At 45.6% G+C, this 27,014-nt stretch overlaps 1 protein-coding gene across 1 annotated transcript in view; it reads left to right on the top strand.

The window, feature by feature from the left end:
- The first annotated feature begins 221 nt into the window (after window positions 1-221).
- The window catches only part of PCDH15 (protocadherin related 15), an 876,905-nt gene continuing 850,112 nt past the window's right edge, over window positions 222-27,014 (top strand). The window contains exon 1 of the mRNA XM_072803740.1: window positions 222-846. The gene's annotated coding sequence lies outside the window, so the exon portion shown is untranslated. The remainder of the gene's footprint in view (window positions 847-27,014) is intronic.

Below are 27,014 nucleotides of genomic sequence, written 5' to 3'. Positions count from 1 at the left end.
ATGCCCTCAGGTGCCGCTTACCTGTGCTTTCTTTCCCCGACCTGAAACCTGCCTTCTTAGCTCCTGTGCAGTGCGGGAAGTTTCTATAAGCCCCGGGGCAGGGGGTGGGAGGGTGTGGAGATGCACCGAGCTCAATGCGAGAGGGCGGGTTTGTTTAAACAAAGTGGCTGGTGGGGGGTGCGGAGAATGAATGAGGGGAGCGGAAGGTGCTTAAGGGATTACGTTGAGGCGTCACCAGTATTGTCATGGAGCGTCAGCTGCTAAACTTCTCAGCGCCGCCGGGGTGAAGCAGTGACAGCAGCCGCACCGGAGAGGAGCGAGCATCCCAGGCAGGCTGAGGGGCCCGCGCTCAGCAGCGGCGCCGGCGGCCAGCAGGGCATCCGCTGGTCTTTGGGGCCGCGGCACCTGCTGCACCTGCTGCACCTGCTGCACCTGCTGCACCTGCTGCTAACTGACGCCGAGAGCTCAGCGGTCACCTGTCCCCTGCGTGTGCGGGAGGAGCAGGCCGGGGGTGGCTGGTGCAGGCGCCCCGGGAGCAGCGTGTGCACCCAAGGGTGGCAGGCAGAGGGCAGACGGATCCCTGCTCGGCGGCTGACACCCCAGGAGGCCAGCGTGCCTGCAGCTCTGCAGCCCAGGAGCCTCCCGGAGGCCCTCCAGGAACCGGGTCGGGAGCCGGATGCCTCCCAGGAGCAGGAGGGGTCCCCTGTGACCGGAATCCTCCTGGACGCCCGGGAGGAGCGCTGGCTGTTTCCAAAGGCAGCTGCGGGTCGCGGCCTTGGTGACAAAACTTGCTGCGTGATCTCAAGTGATCTCACGTGGGCTCAGGATGAAACTTTAACCCGGCAAGTGAGTTTCTTTCTTTCCCTGCGCCCCTTTTCTTCCGTCTTTGAGGTTTAAGGCAGAGACAAGCGGGGAGAAAGTTAGGACTTGGTCCCCGGGCAGGTGGTGGCGGGGGCGGCGGGGGGGTGGTCTGTGTCGAGCTGTCACTCTCAGGCTTGTTCAGAGGACAGAGGGGCGATGACGGTCGCCGGTCCCTGCATGGGGTCCTCTAATTCTGTTGAGATGTTGACGTGACATTTACAAAGACACAGGCTTCTGGATTATGACTCCTTGCCTCTTGATGTGTTTTGGGGACCCTAGTCCTCTTGATGTGTTTTGGGGACCCTAGTCCTCTTGATGTGTTTTGGGGACCCTAGTCCTGTTGATGTGTTTTGGGGACCCTAGTCCTCTTGATGTGTTTTGGGGACCCTAGTCCTCAAGCGCCGTCCCTGCTTCTCGCTCCCTGACAAAATGTGGAGGTGGGGGGAGGGCAAGGGTGTTGGCACCGTGTTTGCTTTCGCGTGTGCCAGTGCATGTCCTGGGTCATTTCGCTCCGGGAGTGGCAGCTGGTGGAGGTCAGAGGTAACGGGTGAGAGTAACAGCGGCTAAGGCGGGCCCCACCATCAGCAGCCCCGGGTTCTGCGGGCCCTTGGGGTCTGGGGCGCACCTGACGTTTGCACCCTAGATGCCTAGAGGCGCCCCTTTACCAGGGCATCTGTGAACGCTCACCCAGTGCAACGTGGATCCAGACAGATGTCACCCTCAAAATGCAGAAGCGACGCTCTAGGTAGTGCTGACACCTTTCGTGGCCTTGGCTTTACCAACATACTCGGGGGGCCCGGGGGAAGGGGGGCCCCAGGAGCTCCGGCGCCCTGATGGGTCTCTCCGGAGGGTGCAGGTGCTCACCGACCTGGCAGACGCACACCCGGGGGGGGGGGGGGGGCAGGGTGCACCGGGTGCAACACGCCGGCCTCACGGCGGGCTGGCTGCGGGTCCGACTCACTGGCTCTGACCCACAGAGCCGATTGTCCCATCTAGTGACCGGACACGTAAGGGACAGAGTCACGGTGCGGCCTCGGGCCGGAGAGGCAGGTAACTGGAAAGGAGATGCACGCGGCGCTCCCGGGCACTTTCATGGGCACTTTGAAGCTTCTAGGCACCGCCCCCCTCTGCCCCCCTCCTCCCCCCTCCGTGCAGTTATTTTTCACCGCAAATTGGTTGTTCCATCAGTTTCTTTCCTCTTCTCCGGCTGGGGCTAAGTGTGAGTCAGTGCATTTATCTTTCCCTGCGAGTCTTCAGATTTCAGAAACTCGATGCCCGTGACTGTGTGCTCGTCCGCCTCTGAAATAAAGATGCAGCTTCGTGCGTGTCCTGTTGCAGGGAGTGGGGCCCGGCTCGCCTCTGGGCTCCCGAAGGGCAGGGCGGTGAGCAGGTGCGTCCTCGCCCCTTCCCCTCCCGGCTAACCGGTCCCAGCAGGTCAGAGCAGCAGGTCAGAGCAGCTGCTATCTTTTTTTTTTTTTTTTTTTAAGATTTTAGTTATTTATTTGAGAAACATATAGAGAGGCCAAGACCCAGGCAGAGGGAGAAGCAGGCTCCATGCAGGGAGCCCGACGCGGGACTCGATCCCGGGTCCCCAGGATCAGGCCCTGGGCTGAAAGTGGTGCTAAACCGCTGAGCCCCCCCGGGCTGCCCGGAGCGGCTGCAATCTCACTGTTACCTGCTTTGGGGAATATCCTGAGCCCCAACTTTCAGTATTTTTTATAAAGAGGTTTAAATGAAACCTTCCATTGTCCAAGAGCTGGTTTTAAACCCATATCCATCAGCGCCACTATTTGATAAGCTTAGTGCCCGTCTGATCTAAAACCCTACTTTTATTTTTATTTTTTTTTACATTTTTATTTATTTATGATAGGCACAGAGTGAGAGAGAGAGAGGCAGAGACACAGGCAGAGGGAGAAGCAGGCTCCAAGCAGGGAGCCTGACATGGGACTCGATCCCGGGTCTCCAGGATCGTGCCCTGGGCCAAAGGCAGGCGCTAAACCGCTGGGCCACCCGGGGATCCCTAAAACCCTACTTTTAAAAGGAACGCTGACGATCATAAATTCTCAGCATAAGAGAACCCAGAGTTTAAGCCACGTGCCCGTGACCACCTTTTTTCCTTAGCGTTTCCACGTGGCGGTTGTGCCAAGTGTGAGTCACGGGGTTTCGTTCGTCTTAATCACCCAGCTTCGGTGGCAGACAGGCAGACGTGAACCGAAGCCATCTGCAAAATGCCCCCAGCCATTTTTTGGGTACCCAGCCTCAGTTTGAAGTTAAATGCAAAAGACCCTTATTGCTTGTTCTTCGTCAAGGGAAATAACCGTTTTTCCTTTGGTCACCACATGTGTGTCAAGCCAGTGTGCGTCGAGTAATGAATGATTCCCTTCAGGAATCACTTGATCGCGTGGGCTTTGCCTTCCTGAACAAACCAGGAAACTTTACAATTGTGGTGTAAAAAATTAAAAAGTTTGGGGCACCCGGATGGCTCAGCGGTTGAGCGCCTGCCTTTGGCTCAGGGTGTGATCCCCGGGGTCCTGGGATCGAGTCCCCGCATCGGGATCCCTGCATGGAGCCTGCTTCTCCCTCTGCCTGTGTCTCTTCCTTCTTTCTTCTCTGTGTCTCTCGTGAATAAATAAATAAAATCTTAAAAAAAGTACAAGAAAAAAGTTAATGGGATCCTCTAAATGGGAATATCTAAGGGTAGATGAGGATACGTCCCATTTGCTGTAAACGTGCAGGTACGATTTCAGACAATAGGAACTTCTGTTGCGGGACATCTGGGTGGCTCAGCGGTTGAGCACCTGCCTTTGGCCCAGGTCATGACCCCGGGGTCCTGGGTTCGAGTCCCACCACGGAGCCTGCTTCTCCCTCTGCCTGAGTCTCTGCCTCTCTCTCTCTCTGTCTCTCATGAATAAATAAAATAAATTTTTTTTTTTTAAAAGGAACTTCTGTTCCTACTGGCGGGGTATAAAATACTACAAAGCTCCTCTCATGAGCCAGCTGTTACCTCCACTTTTCTCTGGCCCAGAAACTCCCTGTACACGTCTACATTTTATCGCAGCCTTAATGCTGAAGAACAGCTGAGGGTTTTAAGTTGGATTCTGAACCCCAACCTAGGAATGGATTCAAATTGGCAGAGAAAAACAATCTCCCCAAAGAGACTGCACTGCTTCTAAATGCAGTGAGTGAGTGTATTGTCCGAAAGGTTAATTTTGCGTGGGACTCTGTGCTATGAGTAGGCGTTGGGCATACTCCTTTTGATCCTTGATTTTTTTCCCCCATTTATTTATTTTTTCTTATTTTTTATTTTTTATTTTTTATTCTTTTTGTAAAGACTTCGTCCGTCCTTGTGGGATCATTGGTGTCCGGCCCCGGGTGGTCACTCCATGTGTCTGTGGCTTCTGCGCAGACCCTAAAATTACGATAATTACGATGCTGAAAAACAGTGGCACCCGATCGGGCGGCTTTCCAAACTGCCCTTGTTACCACCGAGACGTTGCTTGAAGGTAGATCTGTTTTCTTTCTTTCATAGGCTTTTTTTTTTTTTTTTTGTCACTGTTCTGGAATGTGATGGACAAAGTGGGTTTGAAACTAATGATGGCATCACGTAGGGAGCACCCCCCCTTCGCCGTGCAGGTGCCCTGGGGCTGTGTGGGGCCTCAGTACTGCTCAAAGCCACCTTCAAGGGAGAACGAGAACCTGCTGTGATTCATGTGTAGCAAGATTGCGTTCTGCTGGTGGCGTCTCTGTGCAAAGTCCCAAGGATATAAGCCCCGGAAATGGAGCTCGTATATAACTCATTTATATCAGATCCTGGAAGGTGGGGCCTGGGGGGTTCAGTTGGTCAAGCATCTGCCTTCAGCTCAGGTCATGATCTCAGGGTCCTGGGATCCAGTCCTGCACCCAGGTCCCTGCTCAGGGGTGGGGGGAGCCTGGTTCCCAGGGCTTGTGCAGGCTCTCTCTCTCTCTCCTCCATCCCCCCCTTTCTCATTCTCTCAAGTACTTTAAATAACATCCTAGAGCCACTTAGATCGGAGTGGCTGCAGGACCAGAGACCTTACACAGGTATTGCAAATACTCCCTTACGCGTGTGAGCAGGAGGTGGTGGTGGTGGGGGGGGTTAGGCAGTGATTTCAAGTGCGGGTGTGTGAACCCCTGGCCTTGAAGGGCAGTCAGCACCTTCAATGACCCGACCGCCACCTGCAGAGTCATAGGCCTGCCAGGCTACACGCGGCTTGGCCTCAGCCTGTGAATAAGCCACAGGGCGACCAGCAGGAGGGAGCAGCGCCCAGCCCTGCACAGCGCTTGGCGGTTCACGGGAGGAGCGTGGAAGCCCGGCCTGCATTCAGGGACCCACTCTTGTCTGGAAGCCCTGGCATGTGCCCTAAGTGTTTTTTTTTTTTTTTTTTTTTTTTTTGGTTTGGAGGCCACCCCTGTGGAAGTCAGCCCATCATGGGGGTTTGGGGCAGGATGGGCCAAGAGGCCGAGTGCATCTGCAAGGGCTGGTAGCTGCAAGGCCAAGTACACGATGCGATGGCCTGGCCTTCCCTTCTCAGGCCGAGGCCGCCGGCTGCTGTCCCCTGTGGGCAGGAGGGCTCCCTCCCCGCGCCCTGCTCCGTGGCCCCGTCTCCCTGCATCTCCCCGCATCTCCCCGGCTGCAGAGAGGTTGCACCGCAGCCCGCAGCCCGCAGCCCGGCTCTGGAAGCTCCACGAGTGCAAGGCGAGGGGCGTCCTCGCGAGTCGCAGAAACTGAAGCGACATCAATCACTCTTTCCTCCGGACTGGTAAATGGAAAAACTCAAAGCGTGTTTGTTGTGCTTCTTGATGGAGAAAAAAAAAAAAAAAAAAGAAAAAAAAAAGAAACTTGACAGGAGGTGTGACCGTCTTTTCGGCTTTTAGACTGGAGGCATCCTCGCCCCTCGCCCCGGCGGATGTGTGGTTCCTGTTACTTTGGAAAGTCATTCATCCCCCTGCCCCGGGAAAGGGCGGGTTTGGGACAGAGGCGAGCAGTGTTGGGCCCGGGGGCGGCCCCGCGGGCGATGAGGCCCCCCATTCACGGGCGGCCGCTGATGAATGCGCCCCTGTGCTCTGCACCCAGGGGCCAGAATGAGCCTTTCTGCTTCTGCATCACTGGATCCTTATGGGCATGCAAATTGTTTATCCAAGGACACTGACTTTCCTTTTTTTTTTTTTTTTTTTGCTTTATGGTTGGAGGGACTGATGTCTTCACCTTGGCAGCACACCACTGGAATCCAGAGGAGGTTCATTAAAATGGGCTGGGAGGCTGTTATGTCTTTAAGTCACTGTCAGAGGGGGAGAGAGAAGGAGAGAGAGAGAAGGAGAGAGATGAGGGAGAGAGAGCGAGGGAGGCAGGGAGGTCAGCAGGTGCAACGGGGCCCCCACCCTGCGCCCGCCCCCTGTGCTGCTGACCTCGTGCCTGGCGACCCCGTCCTGGTTTCTGTCTGCAAGGCGGGGACCAAGGCTGCCGGGCGGGGATGTAAATCCACCCTGATCCCAGGCTTGGAACAGGGGAGACCTTGGGGTATCTGGGGTAGGAGCCCCTCCCTCCCCTGACCCGGTGAGGACCCTAGTGAAGGATCCCACCTGGACAAGCTCCCGCCCCTCACCTGGAGGCTCTGATAGGATTTTGTCTCCTCCTCATCTTGCTGCAGGAATTCGGTGACAGTGCACATCTCGCCCCGGGCTCTGCACAGCGTGTTTTAGTAGGTGCACCAACCAGCTCGGGACCCAGGGTATAGTAAGGGCTCCGGGGCAGCCTGGCCCGCGACTGCATGTTTGCCCCGAGGATTACTTTCTGTGGAGTAAGGAAAAGCTGGAGGGGTATTTGGTGTTTCCCTAGGAGCCCTGGGCCACCCGCGTGGTCCCCTGCGGAGCATGGCCTGCGACCCCAGGGTCCCCAGGCTCCCTGGCCCGCATCCGGCTTCCTTAGGAACAGGAAAACCCTAGCTGTGGCCACGCACACCTGTTGGGTCCTGGTGGTGGCTTTTTTTTTTTTTAATAAAGATTTTATTTATTTATTCACGAGACACACAGAGAGAGGCAGAGACACAGGCAGAGGGAGAAGCAGGCTCCATGCAGGGAGCCCGACGCGGGACTCGATCCCAGGACCCTGGGGTCACGACCTGGGCCAAGGGCAGCACTAAACTGCTGAGCCACCCGGACTTTTGATCGCTTTGACTTACCTCCTCCCTCAACACGAAACCATTTGTAGAAGACAGAGGTGGCAGGAATTTGGAAAGAATGAGTGACTACCCATAGTGAGAGCAGTGGAGGGCCCCAGCGTGGACGATTCAGTGAGAAAAAGTCACGCCACGGAGAAGGGAACAGGACTTTGTAAAAATGAGGTCAATGTGGGCTTCCTCGTCTGAATTCCAAGACGAGCTCGGAGGAAGGCACCTGACAATGTGTGTGCTTCAGAAATGACACCGTCCGCCCTACCAGTGCCAGCGCTATCCCTGGCTGTGAGGCCGCTGGTGAGCAAATAAACCACGTTGCCAGAAAATGATTGAAGGGCTCAAAATTTCAATTTAGTTGAACTTTCAATTCTTTAATCTGTATCTTATTTTTATTTAAGATTTTATTTTAGTCCTGAGAGACCCAGAGAGAGAGAGAGAGGCAGAGACACAGGAATAGGGAGAAGCAGGCTCCATGCAGGGAGCCGGACACGGGACTCGATCCCGGGACCCCAGGATCACACCCTGAGCCAAAGGCAGGTGCTCAGCCACAGAGCCACCCAGGTGTCCCTAATCCTTGAATTTTTAAATACCGAGCACTCTTCGCTAACCAGATTTCCGCGTGGCTGTATGGGGAGGAAAGCAATGTAGGAATATATGCAACCATTTGATTTGAATGCTTTTGCCCTGTTTTCTTCTTCTTCTTATTTTTTTTGATGTGTCTCTGAATCCACCTGATAAATGAATGAAGAGAAGACTTGCGGAGTGTCTACGGTGTAGCAGGGACTAAATATACAGTATGCCATCCATTTAACCGCTGCGAGGAGGCCCCTCCCCGGGTAAACTTGACTTCTGAGTATCCCCGCATGAGTTTCTGCATCCAGGAGGTGCCGCCGGCCCGTTACACCTCACTTTCTGTCCGACGCCGTGTGCATCAAGCAGAATGTTCTGTTTCAGACTATTAGCGATTGTGACATGGGCGTGCTGATATTTTACGGAAAATGACAGCGAAGCTTTTGGGCATTTTTACAAGGTTTATGGAGAAATGGTCACTCAGGATATACTGAACAGCATACATTATGTGAGTTCTTATTTCCTATTCATAAATGAGGGTAAAGAACAGAAGAAAATTCAACAGAGCTTCGGGTAATCAGGCTCCGCTGTATTATCGTCGCAAATAATAGTTTCCAAAGAACGGTAAGTCGAGGGGAAGATATTGTGTAGGAGAGGTAATGCTGAAGCAAAGGGCATTTCTAGTATTTACGGGGGACGATGCATATATCCGTCAACAGTGGCCATTGGGGTGTAGGTTATTTCCTCCTCATTTTTTTTTAAACCCACACACGTAGGCACATACGTATTTCTACACATACCAGGTAAACCAAAGCAATTTCTTAGAGCTCATGTTTGTTTTAATCAAAGCACAGGTGTGCATGGTCAAAGAAAATCAGATTGCCTATAATTAAATTTATGTTCTTGGGGCACCTGGGTGGCTCAGTGGTTGAGCGTCTGCCTTCGGCCCAGGGCGTGATTCCGGGGTCCCACATCGGGCTCTCCGCGGGGAGCCTGCTTCTCCCTCTGCCTGTGTCTCTGCTTCTCTCTGTGTCTCTCACGAGTAAATACATATCTTTTTTAAATAAAAAATAAAAATATTTAAAAATATTTTAAAAATATTTAAAAAATAAAAAAAAATAAATATATGTTCTTGCTTCTCTAAGGCCCCACACCACTTTGTTCAACTCTTTTTTTCTGGGCGGAGGGGGTGTCTCTTCTTTATTTCTACCTCTGTCTCTAAATAATATGCGTATGATGCTATGTCTTGATTTATTTGTTTAAAGTATTATTTCCGATTACAGTCCTAAGCATTTGGCTGCTTTATATTATCACCTTATATCTTATCACCTTATATCATCACCACCTTTTTTATTCTATCCACGTTCGAAATGCACTAAGATACCATAAATTCTACTTACTTTAATTTGCTAATGCTCTGCCAACAATAAGCTGTGGTTTTATTCTCCAATTTTCGTTTTCCTATCTTTCATGCATGGCTTTTTTGTGTGCTTATTTTCCTGCTATCACTATTTATTATTTTTTTTTTAAAAAATTAAATTCCACAAATGATTCCACAAAGGGTGCAAGACAATACGTTTTCCTAAGTTCGTAGAAACATTGGTGGCTCTGTACCATTGTTTTCCCAACATGACAGTTGCTGGTTTCCATCACATCGGGATGTAGACTTGCATGGACGCCCGCATTGCCTCTGAGTGACCTGTGAGCTGCCCCTTGCTACCCCACAGCTCCGGGATTGGGGGATGCAGGAAATAGAGGGCCCATCCCACTGCTCTGGTGCTGCGGGGCTGGGGGGAGTGGAGTCTGTAGGTCACAAGCTCAGCCTTCACACTCCCCTAATTAAGTCCTCCTGGCTCTGGACTCACCTGGTTGCACTGCCTGGAGGACCTCTCTGACAGGTCTTTGTGACTCCTAGGAGACTGATTGATCGAATGATTGATCGGTTGATTCTAAGGAGTTAGCTCATGCACTCAGGGAGGCCGAGGTCCCAGATCTGCAGCCACCCACTCCCTGGAGGACCTCTCTGACAGGTCTTTGTGACTCCTAGGAGATTGATTGACTGATTGAATGATTGATCAATTGATTCTAAGGAGTTAGCTCATGCACTCACCGAGGCCGCCGTCCCAGATCTGCAGCCACCCGCTGGAGAACAGGAGAGCCGGTGATGTCTGGGCCAGAAGGTAGGGGGAGCCCAGTGTCCCAGGCTGAAGATGGGCAGAGAGCTGGAACCCTCCCATCCTCAGCATTTTTATTCTGCTCAGGGCTCCGTCATGGTCATGCCGTGCGTGAGGGGAATCCAGTGTATCCAAATCAGAGGCCTCTGTAGGCCCCGGGCTCAGAAGGAGGTTGGCGCTGGGTGTACATGCGTAAGAACAGACGGACAGAGCGCTGGGGCTCTCGAGTCTTAGAAGGACCCATGTGTCAAAGGCTGTTGATGGTCCCAGGGTGACAGGAACTAGGAGATAAGCAGAGGCCTCCACAGCTGGAGTCCGTTGGTGACCGTAGCAGCAGGTCGAGGGCATTACTGGATGGAAGGCAGCTGGCCTGGAGGTACTTGGGTAGTTGTCCTTGTCATTACTTGACCGTTTTTGTCTTCATGTCTTGCACTTCCAAGAGCTCCTTTCTTGTTCTCTTCCATTCCTTCACTGCTTTTTGTGTATGGACTTCTCTAATCTTTATAAAGGTAGTGGCCATAGCCCTGTTTATTTGCGTAATGAAGCCTCCTTGGCTTCCTCTGTAAGATTCTTCCTTCTGCCCCCACTTTTCTCACGTGTGTTGCTTCGTGCTCCCAGAGACTGAGCGATTGGTGGGTCTCATGCCTCCCCACGCACGGGGGAGAAGTTATCAGTTAGGGTGTGCAGGACCCTCACACGTCCCTGTTCAACATTTCTATTTTGCTCACGTGGCCGTCGCAGGTGGTTTTTATGTCAACGGGACATTGTGGGGGGTCTGGGGAATGATCGTCCACACATGATTTGCAAATATTCTCCAAATCTTGGGCAGCCCGGGTGGCTCAGCGGTTTAGCGCCACTTTCAGCCCAGGGCCTGATCCTGGAGACCCGGGATCGAGTCCTGCGTCGGGCTCCCTGCATGGAGCCTGCTTCTCCCCCTGACTCTCTCTCTTTGTGTCTCTCGTGAATAAATAAATAAAATCTTAAAAAAAAAATATTCTCCAAGCCTGTCGTCCACACAGCCCCCTATGGAAAATAAGAACAATATGCAAAGGGGATTTTATGGGTCAAGACTGGACTGGACGAGACACATGGGTTTGCTCTGATGTTCCTTTGCCTCGAACTCAGTCACATGGCTGCTTTAAATCACCAGGGAGCTTAAGATATGCACTTTTGTACCTTTGAAGTGTGTTCTGGACAGAAGAGGGGAGTCAATTTTTATGAACAGATAGGTGTGTGTCTGTGTGTGTCACTAAAGTGAGTCATTGAAGCACTCTTCGGTGGTCCCCATATTTGATCAGGGCTTGTCAGCAGGTGTCAGGGATCCGAGCAAAGACCTGGCCTTGTGTTTGATGACCCAGAGTCCGGGGCTCAGTGCCAGCATCTTCAGGAAACACTCCAGTGTCTGGGCTGTGGGGCAGGGAAGGCTTCGGGGACGATTGCTCAGCCCCGGAGGAGGGACCCCAGGCACTGAACCGGATACCCTTGCATAGGATCTGCCGCTGGCACCAGCACCCTCCCCTGCTTGTCCTGGCGCTTCCTCTGCTGAGATCCCCGCACCCTGTATTCTGGGGCGTCAATGGGCTCTCCTCACTTCTGACATTTGCCATGTAATCTTTTGTACTTGGCTTTAAAATAAGTTTCTGGTCTTCTACTTTCAAATTTGTCGCAATCACGCATTTTCTTTTGCCACTTCTTTGTCCTCGTGGTTTCATATTTCTTTTTTCAATTTCCGTGCTGAGCTGACTGTGTGGGGGGGTGACAGATAAGTACTTTGGATCAATCTACATCTTAATATCTCAAATTTGCATTTCAAAACCAAGTGAAGAAAAGGGGCTTTTGAGCCATGATTGGTTTGTAAGGATTTGTATCTAAACACTTGGATCAAAAAAAAAAAAATAAATAAATAAATAAATAAAAAATTAAAAAAAAATAAACACTTGGATCTAAAACTTAAAATGTTCCTGGAATATCTTTTATTGATGACAGGATATCAGAAACATATCAATTGCTTTCTGTAAACTGATGATTGTAATCATTACTTCTTTGGAAATACTTGGTTTTGAAAGCTGTCACGTGTGTATCAGTTGCTTTTCAGTGAATTATATTTGCAGCTACTAAAGTCATCTCAAGACTCTACGTTTTGCTACACACACACACACACACACACACGGCTTCATTTCACAGTTATTTCTGCTGCAATGCAATTTACTGTTGAACAGGGATGTTGACAGCATGTTGGGAAGAAGGAAGAGCTGTTCCCTGGCTCATCAGGAAATTCTCTCTCCTGCAGCTTTTCAGCAAGTCACAGGGTAGGAATTTAACAAGGAACAAAATAGAAACAAGATTTTTGGATAAAGTACAGCATTCACACAAAGAGTATGCCTTGGGGCGGTTTTATTATTTTTTTTTTTTTGGGGGGGCCGTATCGCAGAGATTCTTGTAAACGTTATAAAATGTCTTGGTTGTCAAATCGATTTTAAGTTACGAATGTTTTTGAAGCCACCCACCATGGTCCAGGGACTTATTTTGTCATGGTGTAAAAGTCAGCCACGATTTCTGGGACATTCGCTCTCATTTCCTCCTATCCTGTGTGGTCATCAGGATTCTTCTTGAGGGAAGTGATGTTGCTTCTTGAGAGTCACAGATGGGAAATGACCAGTTTTCTAGGGGGTCCTTCATTCTGTGAAGAATCAGGCCCATGCATTTGAATTCGACTTCGCCGGCAGCGACCCTGTTCAGTGAATTATGAAAGCCAATGCTCTGTGTCCAGGGCCCTCTGACTGCACCCCCACTGCTCGTCTGGGATGGGTGATAGCCTGTCCTCCTCCCCACCCCACAGGGTGCTCCCCGTTGCAGCCAAGGGACCCCCCCCCAGGCATCGTCTTCCTGGAATCATCTGCAAAATGCAGTCTTCCTTTTTTTTTAAATAATAAATTTATTTTTTATTGGTGATCAATTTGCCAACGTACAGAATAACACCCAGTGCTCATCCCGTCAAGTGCCCCCCTCAGTGCCAGTCACCCCCACCCCCCACCCTCCTCCCCTTCCACCACCCCTCGTTCTTTTCCCAGAGTTAGGAGTCTTCATGCTCTGTCTCCCTTTCTGATATTTCCTACCCACTTCCAACCACTCCTTCATCTTTGAACCTCTTTTTATTTGCACGGCACACATTTCTCCTTTGTTTTGTCATTACTGCAGTTTGGTTTTTGAATCTTATTTCTTTTTTTTTTTTAAACATTTTATTTATTTATTCGAGAGAGAGAGAGAGAGAGAGAGGCAGAGACACAGGCAGAGGGAGAAACAAGCTCCATGCACCAGGATCCCGACGTGGGACTTGATCCCAGGACTCCAGGATCGCGCCCTGGGCCAAAGGCAGGCACCAAACCGCTGTGCCACCCAGGGATCCCATGAATCTTATTTCTTCACATGCTCTTCACGTTGGGTTTTCAGGCAGTTTTTGCTTTAGGTACATCTTACAAGTTCATGTGCTCAGATACACTTCCTCACTGTTCTCCTCTTCCCTTCTTTCACCCCACTGCTGATTTTCTCCATGCACCGTTCATTTAAATGCTTAGCTCAGTTCTGTCTGCAGATTGCAGCCAGCATCCTCCCTCCCAACAGCTCCAGCTTACCACCAACCCCTCCACCTCTGTTCTCAAGCTCAGGTCTGCACCATCAACCACCTGTGGACATTGCATGGGTATTTCAGGCTCACTGAGTGTGAGGTAGGTTCACCACCTCCCCTCTGCTCACCTCTATTCTGCTTCTGTGACTAGTAACAACCAACACCACATGGCACAAGCTCAAAACCTGAGGATCAGCTCTGGGATTCCCATCAGTTCTATCTCCTTCTCAGCTTGAGAACCAAACCCTCCTCTCATCATCCTTCCCTGGAGGTCCTCATCATTTCTGGCGAGATACACATCCCCCAACCAACCCATTTTTCCTGTTTCCACTTCTGGCTGCAGCTCTTCATCCCTTTCCCACCTTATTCTTCGTCTGCAAAGCATGCATGTGTAGTTTTATTGTCCTTCACTTCGTGGCCCTTGGCAGATACGGTGTTTTTTACTGATGGAAGGTTTATGAACCCTGCGGCTCTCTGCACCACTTTTAGAACATTCTTTCTCACCTTGTGTTTCTGGGTCATATTTTGGTGATTCTCGCAATATTTTAAACTTTTAGTTATTGTATTTGTTATGGTGATCTGTGATTGGTGATTATGACTCCCAGAAAGCTTGGATGACTGCTAGCATTTATTAGCAACAAGGCTTTTCTTTCTTTTTTTTTTTTTAATTAAGGTATGCACTTTTTTTTTTTTTTTTTTTTAGAGAGAGAGAGAGAGAGAGAGAGAGAGTAAATACCCTTGCAAATCTAATAGACTACAACATTGTGTAGGCATAACTTGTATATTTTATATGCGGTGGGAAACCAAAAAATTCATTTGACTTGCTTTATGGTGATATTTGCTTTACTACAATCCGGGATGAACTCCCACTGTCTCCCAGGTTTGCCTGTACTGCCAACCTCATCCCTGCCTTGCTAAGATATTTCAATATTTTCTCTTTCTATTTATTTAGACTCTTCCTTGGATCCTTTCTCTCTGCCTAAGCTAGTTTATTCAAAGGAATACAAAGGAAACGTGTTGTTCTATGTAACTGAAAACCCAGAGATGTAGATCTGACTTGCCACAAGGATTTAAGACTCTAGCATGACTTTGAGGTGCATCTCCTCATTTACTTCCTCTGCTAGTGGACTCTGTTCTCGAAATCCTTGTGTTGGCTGTTGGCAGCTCTCAGCTCACACCATCACAGCATCTAATACAAAAGAAAATAGTGATCGTTCAACCAGGATCCTCTGTATTGGGTCTGTATTGGGTCTGAGGGGAGGACGGAAAACATTTTAAGTCAAGACACCTTTTTCTTGTGACTATTCTATACTTTGTGTTTTTGATTCCTATAAACACTCTAAGTCAAAGGCTATACTCTCGGGTCCCTGGAGAAGGGTCACGTCTAGGCAGGATAGTTGCAGTGTGGGCGTTGGTTTGCAAAAGAGAACACTTGAAAGGGACTGAAGTAGTAAACATTTTAACAGCTTCCTACACTGAACCAAATGTGGTCTTTTGACACCAACATCGAGTATCACATACTGATTTATGAATCCTTAGGCATGTTCTCTAAAAAGTCAAATACAAAATTTCAAATATGCATAGTTTCTAAGCAAAGCACTGTGCCATGTATCGTATAAACGTATCTATTTGACAGTCACAGGTAGCAAGGATCCAGAAGTATGTTATAGATTGTTGTGTTTGATCATTTTTTTGCATTCTTGTGGCATGGATTTTTTTTTTTCCCTTTCCATCTTCGTGTAGAATATTTTTAAAAACTTTTAAACTTCGGAGTATAATTTATAAACTGCTTTAGGCATGCATTTGTTAGCAACTTTTAAATTAAAAAATTTTTTAAAAGCAGTTTATTTTTTTATTTTTTATTTTTTTTTTTAAAAAGCAGTTTAATTAAACAATGTGATGTGATTCACTTTAAAAGGGAGATCCCATATTACCTTTCTTGTCAAATTGACACTCAGTCTGAAGGTAAGATTTTCAAAAGAAGACAGTTTTAAGGAACCAGTTTTGATGTTACTTTTCTAGGCCCAACCAGCAAAATCTAGAACAAAGGACTAGTGATACTGCAAAGCAATTTAAATATAAATACAAAGTTAACTTTGGAAGGAGGTAGCAAAAATCATTACAATGCATACAAACTGTAAAAGCACACTCGTGATAGGATAACATCAGTCCTGCCATTCCAGGATTGATTTTATACTCATTGTGTTAAAATAATAATTGTTATCTCAGTAAGAGATATAAGGGAAAATGCCAAAGTCACAATGTGAAGAATAAATGCTAACAAACTCTACTTTCTCATTTCTTTGTATTGACGTAGATTCAAGAATTTATAACTCATCAGAAAATATCCTCCTCATTAGAAATTCTGCTACTATATTTATATTTTTCATATTTATATTCCCAACAGCAGTGACCTGTATGGTGCCAGCAAATGTTTATTAAATGAATAAATCAGATTTGTCTTTCGAGACAGCTTTTTCTTGTGACTAATCTGTACTTTATATCTTTGATTTCTATGCCCAGAGCATTAGGAGCATTAGTAAAGACATTTGAAATTTGAATTGCTTGAATTCTTGGGAAGTATGGTTGAGAATATTTTCTTTGTAATTTTAGCTGGTCTTTTGAGTTAAATTATGGAAGACATTTTTACAGAAGCTCTTCCTTTAATTAGTGGCAGACAGGGAAGCAGTATCACCATCAGGTGCCTATTCTTGGTGATGATACACATCATATGTGATTCGTTCAAAACCTTCATTAGGGGGGAAATCCCTGGGTGGCTCAGCGGTTTAGCGCCTGCCTTCGGCCCAGGACAGGATCCTGGAGTCCCGGGATTGAGTCCCGTGTCGGGTTCCCTGCATGGAGCCTGCTTCTCCCTCCTGTGTCTCTTCCCCACCCCCCATTTCTATCATAAATAAACAAATCTTAGGAAAAAAAAAAAAACTACGTTAGGGGGATTTGACTGTGGACTTCCCAAATGATGGGATCTCCTTAAAATATCCTCTAATACTGATACACTGATGAGAGATGGGTGTCATGTTCTCATCTAGTTGCCAATTCTGCCTCAGGTATTTTATAATCACAGAATAGTACCTGAGGGTGATGATGAGACTCACCTCTCTGTAATCCCAGAAATAACTCATTGTTTCTAGGTTCATACACTAGGAGAAGTGAAAGAGCATAGTAGGTCCTAAGTGTGGCACGCAATGCATTGGTTGAATGAATACATGAACAAATTATTTTTCCATTCAATTGAAGTTTGCTAAAATATTATTTGATAGCTAATATCTATTAATGAGAAGTGTGTCTGTTCTTACTGAATTAAAAGTACATATTAAGAGATATTTAAGAAGTTCGGTATAAATCATTGAAAATAGTTGGGATACTTATTGTTTTGATGTCTTTCCGGATACTGAATAGATGTGAGCATCCAAGGCACGGTGTCTTTGTTGTGCAGTGGAACTTAAAAGGGTCCTCATTAAAGGCTTAGAGTGGAATTTACAAATGCATATGCTTTTTTTCTGAACCTCCGGAGGATTCTAGCTGGGTAGCTTAATCTTCTTTAACCCACAAAAACATGGATAATCCATTTGGATGAGAAGAATATTATCTATTTCTTACTATTTCACTCATTTGCCTATACAAAATTCACTAAGCCCAGCTCAGACTCAGCTGGTGAAAATCCTCAGAGGGAAAACTAGTTTTCTGTGTCTTACTCTACTAATAACTTTTGTGAACGTGAGGAAAGAAAGTATGAATTGCATACACCTCTATGCAAATGGAGATATCTGTATTCATTCCGGTTAATTATCATTTTACTATATCAGTTGGCATTTTGCTTGTTATATTAGCATTATCATATGAATATGCTGAAGTGAAAAAGTAAAGAAACCTTGCCCTAACTGTGTTTCTAATTTGATCTGTTTACCATGAACAGTATATGGAGTAATATATACAAACTTGGTAAGTCATGGTTTCAATTACAATTACTTTTGTCTTTATGTGTTTGATCATTATATTATTGTTTTCCTGTTTATGCATACCAGTGTGGTGAGACTGATAATTGCACCAAATAGTTGGTTCTTTCAATTTTCAACTAATGTTTGGAGATTCTGACAAAATGTAATGATCAACTGCCATTCTAAGGGATGTGGACACTGAAGTGGGATGACTGGTCAAATATTAAAACCACGCAACTTGTGTATCAGTCATCCATTGCTACAGTAATGCTGTGTAACAAGTGACCTCAAAGATCTCAGCAGCCTGAAGCAAGCAGTTGCTGCTCATGCCCTGGGAAGACTCAATGGTACAGCTCTGTATTCTTGATGGGCTCAGTCTCAGCTATGCACTGGCTGACCATTGGCTGATCTCCACCGACCTTTGCTGAGGGCACTTGTCCATGCTTCCCAAGTCTCTAACCCTCCAAGTTGTCATAGCATGGTGTCATGTGGATGGAAAAGGCACAAAAGTTATGGCAAGCTCAAACACTCAAGTGCCTTATGGGGTCTCCATCTGTTACAGCAATTCATAGGCTAAGCTGTGAGTCAGGGGAGGGCACTGTTAAGTTACATGGCAGGAGGGGATGCAAGGAAAGGTGAAACATAGGTCCGTTTGGGCAGCATATTTTATATATATGATTTCTTGCATGCGTACATACATGGATTATCTCAAAGTATTCCTATTAAAGGTTATTAGAAAATGATTTCAGGAATTTATACAGCATTTTCAGTAGTGAAGCAAGGAAGCAGGGAATTCAAGTGGTGGCCCACAGTGGGGAGTCACATGGATGCCACGTGTGAGGAATCTCCTTAGGAGTGGAAGGACCCCAATAACTACCAAGGTATAGCATTCAGGGTCTTGTGCTGAAAGAGAACTAACATACCCTGTATGGCCACTGGGTAGCATATTGGAAATAGGGGCAAAGTGGCATTGTGGTACTCCGGAGTAGGCACCAGGAACTGGAGACCATGGGGAGGTAGGTGTGGGTTGCCAGAGTGTTCTCAGACTGGTAATGTCGAGAGATCCTACTCCAGCAAGAAAAATCAGGGAACAATTAGACTTCTCATCAGTCATGACCCGGCCTCTAGATTCTGGAATAGAGTGAGGAGGTGATTTCTTAAGTCTTGGAAGATAAGAGATAAGGAAGCTGTTATTGCTTATTGCTGGTGGTGATTAAAATCTAGAATAATGGGGAATCACGCAGGACCCTTTTTCCTACTCAAGAAAGGAATCCAAAGGGGTGGGTATAGAGGTGTTAAGTTTATAGAGAGGGCGAGTGGATTCCTTCATGGTGCTGTCCCAATGCTCTTTCCATTTCAGCTGTTCCTAGGGCCCTGACCACAGGAAGGAAACATCTAATGTTTCCACTGATGGTGCAAATGGAGAAACCGAAGTGAGGTTGGAGATTCAAGGATAGGATGTCTTTTCTGATTTCTGTCTCTGAAGAGACAGATGGAGGGAGCCATCATTACTGATGCCAGGATTTAAGATTTTCTAGGGAACAATGTATTTTTTTTTCCTTGCTCAGCCTGAGGTTGCAAGGGCTATAAGAGAGGAATTTGAAAGTTGAGCTGCCATGTGCATTTATATTGGTACCTAAGCTGACCACAGGAAATTGTGAGATTCTCCCTTGAGGTTGAAAGATGTTAGGGGACCCTCACTTCTTCAGAATACTCCTTCAGACCAGCAGGGACCCCATTACACCTGTCACTGGTGTTCAGTGCTTCCTTACATGGTCTCTCAGTAACTGTCCGTGCTTCCTTACATGGTCTCTCAGGAAGGGTATGGGGTACTTCTGAGGCATCACCCCATCTGGGAGCTTGTTAGGGGATAGAAAATGAAGGTGCTTGGGTGGCTCAGTCGTTTGAGCATCTGACACTTGATTTTGGTTCAGGTCATGATCTCAGGAGGAAGTCCAGATCCATGCTCAGCAGGGAGTCTGCTTGAGATTCTCCCTCTGTCCCTCCTTTTGGCTCTCCCATCCATGATCACTCTCTTTCTCAAAGTAAATACGTAAATCTTTAACAAAAGAAAAAAAAAAAAGAAAGAAAATAAAATGAAGGTAGGAAAGGGGGAGTGGTTTGAGGGAGAAAAACACACACTTCATTCAAGTATTAATTCCGAGCTGTCAGCCCAGGCAGAGCAAGAAGGAGGGAGAGGTTGAGGTGGACTCCTGTGGGTCAGGAAAGGTTGAACAGTTATTTTCCCAAGCAGCGAAGTTTCTAGAATCAACAATTATTTTTCAAGGGGAATAAATAAGAGAGAAAGATGTTTTTATAGAATAGATGTAGCTTTATGCTGTCTTTGCTTTTCTCTCTCTCTCTCTTTCTCTCTCTCTCTCTCGTTCTTTTCCCTTCTCTGTGTCTTCCTCTGACCTGATTTTGGTCACATTTGTGTAGCTGAAGGTTTGTTCTGTTCTTAAATGCGGACACACTTCTGTTCTTGGTCGGCGTTGTCTCAGGGCTTTCAGGGGAGGTTGGTGACTGATGTGACAGGTGGAAAGCCACTCATGAGTTTATTAGCATGGAGTCAAGGGAGCAGGGCGGTCAGAGGAAGAAAAATTAAAATAATACCTCATGTAAAAATTTAATTCATTCCCCCATTATTCTTGGCCAAAACCAGAATGGCATAAAAGGATGTGAAGAAGGTAAACATTGATAGCATGCTCTCCTGTATGTTTATACAGATTTATACACATAGATATCTACTGCTTTTGGCCCTCTATCCATTTTCCCTTCTATCCATTTTTTTTCTGGCAATTGCACCCCACTTTTCCTTGGAAGTAGCCTTCTCTACCTCAGTTCTAACTCATAGAGTTTGGTTATATCTCACCCAGGGGCTCCATGTGTGGACACAGGAATATGCATGATGAATCAGAAGCACAGTGATTGCCCAACCCAGGAAACGTGTCCTAATCCTCACTAAACAGAGCTGATGTGTATCACACCTGAGGATTTTCGCTGTAATTCCCAGGGGAATGCCACTCTGTTTCTCCTGGAATATATGCACACGTATAGCTGCATATATCATGTTTTTTTTTTTTTTTTTAATGAACATATTCACTCTATGTATTTACTTAGAAATGTGCCAGAGAAGGGTTACATTTGTTGGGTATCTACAGTGCAACCAGGGTCATGTTTGAAATTCACTATGTGTCCCCTATATTTGCACATTAATTTTACTCTTTTCTTTGTGTAGTCCCAAGGAGGTCATAAATCTAGGGTTGGAACTAGTTTTATTCTAGGTCCACTGAGGCTGCTTGTGCTCATAGGGATGCCCGAGGGTGAGTCTGAAATGGAAGCAGTAAGAATTGTAATGGTGGCGTCCAACATGGGACATCCTTGGAACAAGTTAACATCAAGAGAAAGAACGCTTTGTCCCCAGAGGGAAATGGAGGCCCTTCCAGGGACCTGGGGTACTGAGGCATCTCTCTAGAGTAGACTGGTATTATCCTGTCAGACTGGGGAGCCCTCTGCCCAGCTTCAGGAGTTAGCCTCCTGTTCTGGTGGGTTACCTGAGCCTCTGGGACATGAGGGATGCTCAGTAGGAAAGGGCGCCCAAGGGGGGAATGCAGACCTCTTTGCTACTCATGTTGGTAAATTTTCTGTAACTACTTTGAAGCAGAGGAGCTTTGATGGCATATTTTTTTTTTCATTTTACCTTATCTGACATATATTAATTGAATGCTGCTCTTTGCTAGATGATGGGAAAATAGCGGTAATCATCTGGAACTCGCATTTCACAAAATGCTTACATAGGCATTATTAGCCTAATTTCAAAGATCTAGAAACTGAGGCTCAGTGAGTTTAAGAAAGTGAAGTGTGCTGACAAATCATAGAGTCGGGACAAGAGCCTAGGTATGTTGGCGACGCGGCCCGTGCTTTTCCCACGGCCGGGATACTAGGCCAAGCAATCATATGGCATTCTCAAAACCCGCCCTCCACTGATTGTATAATCATGACTATTGAAGGAGCATCAAGTTCTTTTCAAAGTAGGTGATGAAATCATCTGTCATATACATAACACTTCCCACGACTGGTCAATTCCGTTGTAGACATTTGTTCTACAGCTTCACTGATTAAAGGTTATATTTTATTTCTTAAAAGCCCCTTATCTCTAAGACTTATGAGCTCATTTGAATTATTTGCCAGTGTGTTTTCCGTGCCCTGTGACAAATCTAAATTACTTGAAGCTGTGCAATATCTTAGTAAGATTTCCTCTGTCTAAATGTAAACACACAACACCAGCTGTTGAGGTAATTGGGAAGAAGAACCTTGTGTTTGAAACATTTCTTCATATGGGTAATACTCTTTCAAAGCCCTGTCTTCCCTCCAGAAGGAAGGGTGTATCTAGAGAGAGCAGATGGTAAAGATGTTTACTGAGCTACCACATTTAAATCCAGTGGGAGATGTAAACATTTAGAGAACTAATAACCAATAGTTCAAGTATAGAAAAATCATAAAGTTCACTAAAAAAAAATGAGAATTTTTTTTAAATGAGAATTTTTTGTTTAAAAGTATTGTATGGGCTCAGTGATTCATAGTCTATTTCTTGGAAAAATATATCAGTGTGAGTGTTCCATAAGGGTTACCATGTCTCCATCAATAACTTCATTAGTTGTAAAATACAGCCTCACTTTCATAATAACATTACAGGAAAAAAAGAAACTTACATTAAGTGTAAATGTATGGCGATAATGCACTATCATTATCACAAAGGCATTGAAATATGAAAAGGGTGTATCATAATCAGAGAAATATGGCTTCTTCCTATAGTCGACAACTGTCTACTTGGATGCGTTATTTTTTTGCGAGTCACGTGCATGTCATATAAAATATGTTTGACATTTCCCATATGGCCGGGATCCCAAATATATTGTGCTGTAAACCACTGATGGCATTTATTTCAGAGGAGGCTCCGTTAGAAGTGAGAGAGCAAGTGGGATCTGAGGTGACTTTTCCATATTGCAGCCGTCACCATCCTATACGACAGATAATGCACGTCGAGCTCTCTCCCTCTGTATTCCTATTTGGGGGACATTATGACAATGTTCTTTTTTTTTGTTTTTCTGAGGAGCTTCCATCTGTTTGCAGCATTTTAGGCTTCTGTCCTGGTTTTGACTTTGGCTGTCAATCAAGGGTCTCTGTCCTTCAACGCCACTGCGACGCATCAGTTCTCAAATATCTCCAAAATAGTCAGTTCTTATTTGCTAAAAGACACACTTCACATTCAGAATTTTCTTTTGAAAATGCCCTATGAACTAATAAATACAAAAGGGGCTACCTTTCTCCAGCTTTATGGAGAGATCATTGGCATATAACATTGTGTACGTTGAAGATGTACGGTGAGCAGATTTGATACATCTATCTATTACAAAGTGATCACCCTCATAGCTAATACTCCATCCCATCCCATCATTACCATTTTTTTTTTTTTTTGTGGTGAGAACTTTCGAGTTCTACTCTTTTAGCTGCATTCGAGTATATAGTACGTTATGATGAGCTATGATCGCCATGCCGTGTAGGAGATTCCCCAGAACTTGTTAATCTTATTATTAGACATCGGTAACCTCTGAACCAGTGTCTCCCCCTTTCCTACACACCACCGGCCCCTGGTAGCCACCACTATGTTCTCTGTCTGTCTGAGTTTAGTATTCTTGGATTTCAAGGGAGATCATATGGTATTTGCCTTTCTCTGTCTGTCTTACTTCACTTAGCGGAATGCCCACAAGATTCACTCAAGTTGTCACAGACAACAGGATTTCCTCCTTTCTCATCAGGGAGGAAGCATCACATCTTTATTCATGCATCTATGATGGGCATGAGAAGATGTTAGTATTCCCATGTTCCCTGCAGTATATTATTCACAATAACCAGGGTATGGAAAGGGCCACGTTTTTATTCACGTCTCAAATCCTCGTGCCTCAAGCCCCTCTCTTTGGCTGGAAGTTTGTCGGCTTCGAATCTGCTATCAGGGATTCCTTTCCTCAAAATGTTTCTGAGAATATTGATTTATGAGAACAGCTCACCTTTGTGAGATTATGTTGATTATTCAGTGAAATCTCACAGTTTGTTAGCAAAATGTATAAAGATTAATGCACACGCACACACACACACACACAACCCTCAACAGAGTTATTTCTGATTGCACATCTCCTCTGGACATATTTCTGGTTGCACATCTCCTTTGGAGAGCAAATAGTTCTCTGGTTCTCAAGGCTTGCAGATCTTGTGTTCGATAGTTGACCTATAGTCGGTGAGAGCTTACTATGTCTCAAAGATTTCTGTATTTACATTAGAAGTCAGATCGATAACTTTCCAATATATCCAAACTATAACAACTGGCTGACATTTCTCTCTGAAGTAGGTTCTCTCTGTTGTCAGGCTTTCCTGCCAGTCTTGCCCCCAGATGGCCAAGTACTTGCCTAGGACTAGTTTGTGGGACCTTGAAATAAGGCTTTCCGAACTTCTCTTACATGATGACAGCGAGCGTACTTGGGAACTTCCTTAGGGAACATGTACTGTCATTGCTGAAATCAAGCAAAACCTAGTAAAGGGCTAAACAATTCAGTATTTTTCCACTGCTTTTTATAACAATAAATGCAAATCTTTTTCATACGCTGGGCATGCTCTGTGATTACAGTAACAGAAACCAATGTGAGCCTGTTAGCTCCAGGAGGAACGCATCTGGAGGATATTAGCCCACAGAACCGAAGAGAAGATTCGAGAATGAAACTAGTGCAGTCAGCCTCCGGGGTGTAAACAGCAAAGTCACATTGACAATGTTGACAGACTTATGCCAACTGAATGGACGAAGTCCATTCGTTTTCCTCACTCCTGGTCATTGCACTCAATTAAAATTACTGGAAATGAGAGCAGGATTCCCTTAGGTTCTGCTAATTCTCTATCATGTCCAACTTTTGGTTCAGTGATTTACATTCTAGCAAGAATTTAGATTCCATCCAGAGCATCACATAGCAGAGGACAGTCAGGGTGCCATTACCAACAGAAAGTGGAAGAAATGAAGAAAAAAAAAGTATAAAAAAATGCCATTTACAGCTAAATGTGTTCGTGTTTATGACTGGATCTTGGTCTTAGCTGCTACCAATCCTGGCCGAGTTGAGATTGCGAAGGACGTGGCTCTGTCCCCGTTGAGTTCTGCTCACCAGATTAGACTCCTTATTTCGTCGCAGTACTTTTTGGCTCTAGAATGTGGACATCTTTTCCTAAATCTGTTCTTAGGAAGCTACCACGAGATCTATGCTGTTGTATTTATAGTCCTGCTCCTTAAAAGAACATCAGAATTCTCTATCCTCCCTAAGTAGAAGTTGTATATATGTAAGTGAGAGGAGAAGCCTCTTCACACACCAGCTCCATCCAAATCCCATAAAATAGGGCGTGTGGGACCAAGGCGAGGATGAAATCCCATAAAATAGGGCGTTTGGGACCAAGGAGACCAAGGGTTCTGCCTGTGTGCCACCCCCAGCACTCCCAGTGCAGAGCCCTTTACACACAGTTTTTCATTCTGGTGTCTCAACCCAAGGGGATTCAAATGTTGGAGTCTCTAACCTCTTTATAAATTGTGACTGTGTATCTCATCTTCGAGTATCAAGGACATTTTCTCTTATTTCAGTAATTAATGTAAAATGCATTCTGACCATTAAAGAGAAGAGAGATATGAAGAATTTCTCCTAGAATTATATTTAATGAAAACTGAAATAATGAATACTCCTAGATCTATCCTAATTTTAAGGAGGATGATGCATTATTCGAACGGGGTAAAGCCATCCCTCGGAAGCAAAAGCATAAACAAATACCCGGCCTCACAACCTTTATAAGAGTAAGCAGGAACCTATGCTGCTCACATATGTGGAGCTTTCCTTATTCCACAGCGCGTCCATGGAGCAGAAAATATTTAATGATACTTATGCAGAGAAAGAATAGCTGCTAAACCTCCCTGGAACTATTAATGAGTTCTGTGAGTGGCATTTAATTGAGCCACAATATCCTCAAAATACTTGGCTAATGTAGTATAAATAGGGAATCTGGAACAAACAAACAAACACACACACACACACAAAACATCTGTCTCTCTACCCTAGAAATTTATGCTGCTAAATGCAAGGGAATCCATCAATAAATCAGCCAAGAGTCAATCCTCAGGTTGAATTTATGCATGCAAATACGTGGCTTTTATGTTAAATTTTTTTCTTTTCTTTCTCTCTCTTCTTCTTTTTTTTTTTTAACCCCAGTGTCAGTAGATGAATGTAAAATCTGGTGAGGGGAACCTATGCCTTGGGTGTGGCAATTAAGGTGTTTCTAACGACTCCTGCCTCATTTCACACGTCTTGGTCCCTATCTTCAGGTCCTTTCTGCGCATGTTATACGCAAAGTTAACAACTCTTTTCAGAGTTCATTCTTTGCTAGTTCTACTCTACTGATCTCCCGCACTGACTCCTTATTTCCAGCAGGACTGATTGCAGTAAAGGAAAGCTCTAAAACCCCATGCTACTAGCTGACATACTTTGGAAGACTCTTGAGGGGTCCCTCACTTCATGCTTGCTCTAAATTGCCCAGATTTCCTGTTGGCAAAAATAAATCCTTTTTGATTTTTTCCCTTTTCAATTATTCTTCAAATAAGTACAAAAGAGAGTTCCAGAAATTATTTCAAATTAGGAACTCTGAGGGAAAGATTATGTGGAGAATCCTAGGTGAAAAAGAACCTGGCGAAACTGCAAAAGGATCTGTGTCCTTAAATTGGATGGATGCTTCACTGAAGCGACTGGAGGCTTCTCTGACTCCACATTACTTTCTTGAGGTCAGCTTTATTGTGAGGAGAGCTCCTCCTTCTATCCCTGAAATTGTCCGCTGCCCCAGAAGAAGTGACCCTCTTATGGGTAATTTTGCCTCTTGCTTCAACCCCTCCTGGGAGTTCTGCTTCCCTTTTTGTAATGGGGGAGCCTCCAAGTTGGCTCTTTTTTTTTTTTTTTTAATTGAAATATATTCGATCTATAGCACTGTGCAAGTGTAAGTTGCACAATATGTTGCCTTGATACATTTAAAGATTGCAATACGATTGCCTTATAGTATTATCTAATACCTCTATCAGGCCATAATTATTTCTTTTTTGTGTGTGTGTGAGAGGAATAATTAAGATCTAGTCTCTTAGCAGGTTTGATTATTACACAATATTGTTGTCTATGATCATTCTATCGCACATTAGATCTCTAGGCCTTATTTATCTACTGATTTCAAGTTTATACCCTTATATAATATCTGTCCTTTTCCGTAACCCCTCAGTCCTGCTAATACCCACTCTAATATCTGTTTTAACAAGCTCAGATGTTTTTTTTAGATTCCTCATATAACTGATATCATATAATATTTGTCTTTCTCTGACGTATCTCTTAGCATAATTACCTGAAAGTTCATTCATATTGTCATAAATGACAAGACTTCCTTTTTTTTTTCTTTTTTAAAAATTTATTTACTTATTAGAGAGAGAGAGAGTGCAGAGGAAGGGCAGAGGGAGACTGAATTTTTTTTAACTTACAAATGCAAATTTATAAGATAGTATTAAATTATATTTCCAAGT

The sequence above is a fragment of the Canis lupus genome, chromosome 27 (assembly GCF_048164855.1).
Source record: "Canis lupus baileyi chromosome 27, mCanLup2.hap1, whole genome shotgun sequence".
Classification (NCBI taxonomy): domain Eukaryota; kingdom Metazoa; phylum Chordata; class Mammalia; order Carnivora; family Canidae; genus Canis; species Canis lupus.
This window is presented reverse-complemented; position numbering and strand designations above follow the sequence as displayed.